Below are 5,649 nucleotides of genomic sequence, written 5' to 3'. Positions count from 1 at the left end.
TAGAGCCGAATACGACCAAAACTTACTCGAAAAATGGCGTTTCGGAGGCGAAAAATCAAAACAGCCCCCGAACTACCATGTGACTCTCACGGGCAGCTTTCCCATGACAAATAGGACTTGTGACAACTGACAGAATATAATCCGGACCAGTAGGTTGGGAGTTAGAGCCGAATACGCCCAAAACTTACTCGAAAAATGGCATTTTGGGGGCAAAAATTCAAAACAGCCCCCGAACCACCGTGTGACTCTCATGGGCAGCTTCTCCATGACAAATAGGACTTGTGACAACTAACGGAATGTAATTCGGATCCGTTGGTTGGGAGTTAGAGCCGAATATGCCCAAAATTGATAATTGATTCATCATGGAAGGTTGCTTTTGTGATTGAACAAACATTTCTACATATTTCCTTTTGTGATTGAACTTTATTTTGGTTATTATTTTTCTCACATGTTCTAATATCTTCAATGAAATGGCACTGACAGACATTCATAAGTAGGGATAGTTTTATATCCAATCTAATGATTCAAGTGTTTTTTGCAAACAATTAATGAGGAAGTTGGTAAAAAGAATAGTTTCTATTCACATCGGGCTTTGATATTGGTTTAGCCATAGAATTTGGATACATGTTGCATACAAATAAAAGATTGTTACATTAGCTTTATGTTAGTAATGACAGATTTAGTAATGATTGTTCTGCATTTAACAATGTTCCTTATAACAAAAGACTTTAGAAAGACTGATAATTGATTCATCATGGAAGGTTGCTTCTTTGATATGTTATTTGTAACTTGTTCCCAAATTCATTCATGAAGTTGGTCATTTTTGGGTCCAATTCTAACGTTTTTTTTTTTTGTTTTTGTTTTTTGTAGATGACTTTGTTGCGTGGACTTTCAGAGTAATATTTTGGTGTATGGAGAAGAAATTTCACTTTTGTATAGAACTAATGTAATACTTTTGTTATCCCCGGCGTTTGTGCAGTTCACTATTACTGATACAAAAAACTTTTGGCAGCCAACAGATAATTACAGGCATGGTACATGGATCACCTTTTGTCGTCTTACATATATATGATTTTTTGTCGTGGTACATAGATGTACTTTTGTCTTGGTACATACATCACCTTTTGTCGTGTTACAGATTACGTGGTAATTTGTACCATGCCAAATAGTCATTTCACATGGTACTAAATATATTTTTTGTATATGGAAGGCTTTACTTTTTGTATGATTCTATATTTTGTATGAAATTATTATTTTAATTTGGGCAATACTTGGTTTGTGTATACTTTGACAGTTAAAGTTATTTATTTTTTGTATACAAAAATTGACTTTTGGCGACTAAAAATTTAGTCGCCAAAAGTGAAAATTCTTGTAGTGTGTGTCAAAGTCATTTATACCTGACGTCATCATTTGGACATAATGACAACATGACACTAGTAGTGGCAACAATGCTATTATAATGGGCTAAGTCGATGATGATGGTTGTGTTTCAGTGAATCAAAGGGCATGATTAATTGAAGTTGGTAACAATAACATTGCTGTTTAATTCACTAATAATGACAACGAAAGAAAGAGTGAGAGTGAGAGAGAGAGAATTAAAAACGAGAAACGTAGTTGGAGTGTCATGCGTTTTTGTTAGTGATAATGTTTGAGGTAATGAAAACACAACAACAAAATTACATATAAATGGCAACCGATAAACCGATCAATTACTATTCGAATATTGACTAAATTGATATTAATGATTAGGCTTTTACTAATTCATTGGGAACTATGAATAAGTTGGGAATTAATTGGTTTAGTGTGGTTTATGAAAACTAATTGATTATTGAATCAATTAGGTTTATTATATCAAGGATCCCTACAATCAATTGTACAATCAATTGTCCAATCAATTGTCATATTTCAATCTCCCTTATATTCTAATGGATTGTACAATCAATTGTGAAAGTTCAAAACTCTAGCCACTAATCGATTGTATAGTCAATTGTGGTCTTTCAATCCAATCGATTTTGCAATCAATTATGATTTTCCATTCACTCCAATATGCTATACCAATTGATTACACAATCAATTGTGTTTGAAAATTTAAAATTTATGATGTTTTGTTGATGTTGTTACGATTTTTGGGACAAAATTATAATCAACATGCCATGTTATGATTCATTGATAAAAGTTATGATAGTTTGTTAATGTCGTTATGATTGTGGGAAAAAAAGTTATACTCAATGTGTTATGTTATGAATCGTCACTAAAAGTTATGATTTGTACCACCAAAAGTTATGATTTGCCATGGTGAAGCATAATAAAAAATGTTACGATTCAAATGTTATGATAATTAATTACAAATAACTATATTTGTTATGAGTTGTTATCATATTGTTATGATTTATAGTGTCTTTGTTATGACACTTTGGTGAATATTATGACATTGTTATGATTCATTATAATATTGTTATGATATTACAATGAATGTTATGATTCTTTCTGTAACCTGTTACATGACCGGTTTAGCAGGTCATTGTTTATGATGTGGCACGATATGGGTCATACAATAAGTGCATATCATATGCCCTTTTATAAGGTGCACATTGTAGACTTTTCCTTAATAGAAAGATGAAATGACATTGTTTGCATGATGGAGTGTTTATTGGTGACGAAATATTTTCGTCTTCCATAACTTATCCTTCGCAGACAAAAATATATTTGTCGCCTAATAAATGGAAATATGCAACGACATCGTTTAATAGGTATGGAATTTATTGGCGACGAATTACGTTCGTCACAAAAAAAATTATATTTTGTGACAAAAATGTTTGTCTCCAATGAGCTAAAATAATTCGCGCCAATGCAAATGAAATTGGCGCCTCATTTTTGCACACAAAATTTTGTTTTCGTCTCCTATACTTTTGAGAAAAATTAAAACAAACGACAAAATTAATATTTCGTCATCTTTGGGTTAAATTTTAAGACAAAAAAAATTTCGTCACCAAATTTTGTCACAATAGCCTAGATTTCTTGTATTTTTGGTTGATTTTAAGCATTTGGTGACGAAATTTGGTTTTCCTCTCTAAAAATAATACATTTGGAGACGAAATTATTTCCTCTCTAAAATTTTTTACAATGGTGATGACAAATTTCGTCTCCAAAATGGCGCCAAATCTTCCACCAAATTTTCCAAAGGCAGGAAATTGTTTTCTGACGAAAAATAAAATTTAGAGACGAATAAAATTTTCGTCACCTATTGTTTTATTTGATTTTAAGCATTTGGTGATGAAATTTGGTTTTCGTCTCTGAAAATAATGTAATTGGAGGCGAAATCGTATTTTCATCACTAAAACATGCATATTTGGAGACTAAATATTTTTTCGTCACGCGTTTTCGTCACCATAGACCTTTTTTGTTGTAGTGTTCTTTGCTAGAGTAAACCTAATTTTTTTGGGGATTAGTCACTAGAGTAACTGGTAAAAACGAAGGTTTTTTATTGACCATCACTTGGCAACACAATTTAACTTGAACATGTGTGTTTGATGTATAGCCAAAATTGCTTTCACAGAATACTCATAATAGCAAGAATTCAAAAATGTATGCTCACCAGGAAAATTTTGAAATCTATGGAGTGGAAAATCAGAGAAAAACCATCATGTCAACATATTTTCCAGCGATGGTTCTGGCTGCTACCAGTCCAGCTGCCAAAGCAACACCGAATAAAGCATGCAATCTCACACAGTAATACTTTGCCATGAAGATCTTCATTTTGTCCTATAAGAATGAAATCTCAATACCACAATAGAGAACTAATCCAATTCAGCTATAAAAAGAGTAACAACTAGGGTTCATAACCATCCGATCTGTAATTCTACAGTAAAATTGAAGCTTAAAATGTTACTACTCACCTTGTGGTTCTGCTCAACGTAGTTGACGACTAGTTTTCCAATGGGCAAGGTTAGGGCACAAAGAAACTGAAACAAAGCTATGATTAGATTTAGAATAGTGGGACGGGTAAGTATGATGCACTCCAAATGGCACTAAAGATCATGTGACACCTAAATTAAGCATTCTTCGCATTAAAGAACGCTCTAAAATCAATGAACTTACAATGCAAGTAAGAGGGAGGGCTCTGCAAAGACCAAGAACAAGCAAAAGCAAATAAAGTGTGAATATAGCCACTTTCACCACCTTTGACCCTGTTTCCGTGCCAAGCCTAACCTGAACAAAGATATCAAACCCAAAATAAATAAATAAATAAATACACGTGAATCGATTGTTCAATTTTCCTTGAATTTTGAAGTTCTAATGTTAGGGTACTTATCAGAGGGGACATTTTTCCGACAGCTCTATCTCCGTTTACCTGAGTTGCACACCATTCATGTTACCTGATACATGGATACCCTGAATAGAGAGATGTGGAAATATCAAGGGGAGAGAAAACAAGAGAAGAAAATTTTACCTGATGAAAGTGACTACAAAAGAGGATTAGAGTTGTTGTGATGCCAACTAGGAGCAATGCGGAAATGATTGTGCCAGTTATGGGAAGTTCACTGTATTAATCATCCAAAATCAATAGTCATATAAGGCATGAGAAGTGAAATCCAAGATTATCAAGAAATCAATATTAGCTACAACCTTGTGTTGCTCTGTAGCAAGTAAAAAGGTTGTAGCAAATGGACCAAACGCTGCAAAGCTCAGAGGCTCTCCAAATCCTTGATAACTTAATCGAAATGGCGGGCACTGGAATGAACACAGTTTCAAATAGGTGAATTTTTTTTTTTTATATGCCATATAGGTGAAATGACTGTTGTGCCCCCTTGTAAAGCACTTGTTGCACAAATGACCATTTCAAGCTTGATGTTGGATTTCTCTCAAAATTACGAAAATAACTTTGAAAAATTCTCAAAAGATCGAAGAGTTAAAAAACAACTCACAGTGAGAGGAACCAAGGCAACAGAGTAAATTGGTAATTTGATTGCTCCCCATATCAAGATTGCTCTAGAAATGTCCTCTTCCTTTTCCTCTTCATAAGTAGAATTCTTGGAGGAAATGCACTGACATCTATGCCGCCAAAATTCCATATCTCCAGATAAGAGGAGGTTCCATTTGTTTGACAAATAACAGATGCAAATCAGCCTTAAACTTTATTAACTTGCACCTCTGAAATGCATTAAGCCACTGCTAACATATCAAATCGCAAACAAAGGGACTGAAATGGAATCAAAACAACATTTAAACAATAGAGATATTTAAGCACAACAAAAAGTAAAGTTGCGATAGAAATGATGATATGACACACAATCTGACCTCACATCCAAACCCTATAGGAGGAGATTCAAGACTGTAAACCCTAGGAAAAGAATCAGCGGAATAAAGATTTTGAGAGAAAGAGAGAGAACTTTGACGTCAAAATCGAGATTGTAGACAGTAGTGCTCACCTTAGTAGATGATGCAGATGGTGGTGGTGGTGGTGGTGGAGCTTCGAAATCGAGAGAGAGAGAGAGAGAGAGAGAACTTCGAAATTGAAATCACTGAGCTAAAGAAGGTTGAATCGTATCTTCCAAATTGATATTGAAATCGATTCTGCTCTACGAAATCTATTTTGCTCTACAAAATCGAAATCACTCTAAGATTGGATCACCGAACTTCGATATCGAA

The 5,649-nt window shown here is 34.0% G+C and overlaps 1 pseudogene across 1 annotated transcript; it reads right to left on the bottom strand.

The window, feature by feature from the left end:
• Window positions 1-3,501: 3,501 nt before the first annotated feature.
• Window positions 3,502-5,072, bottom strand: LOC114290349 (2-carboxy-1,4-naphthoquinone phytyltransferase, chloroplastic-like; annotated as a pseudogene). The gene is made up of 7 exons (XR_014333851.1): window positions 4,882-5,072; window positions 4,627-4,795; window positions 4,451-4,541; window positions 4,314-4,351; window positions 4,099-4,210; window positions 3,897-3,962; window positions 3,502-3,762 (listed from the first exon to the last, which is right to left on the bottom strand). The product of XR_014333851.1 is annotated as a 2-carboxy-1,4-naphthoquinone phytyltransferase, chloroplastic-like (transcript).
• Window positions 5,073-5,649: the final 577 nt, after the last annotated feature.

The sequence above is a fragment of the Camellia sinensis genome, chromosome 6, assembly GCF_055761805.1.
Source record: "Camellia sinensis isolate YWXY chromosome 6, ASM5576180v1, whole genome shotgun sequence".
Lineage (NCBI taxonomy): Eukaryota > Viridiplantae > Streptophyta > Magnoliopsida > Ericales > Theaceae > Camellia > Camellia sinensis.
This window is presented reverse-complemented; position numbering and strand designations above follow the sequence as displayed.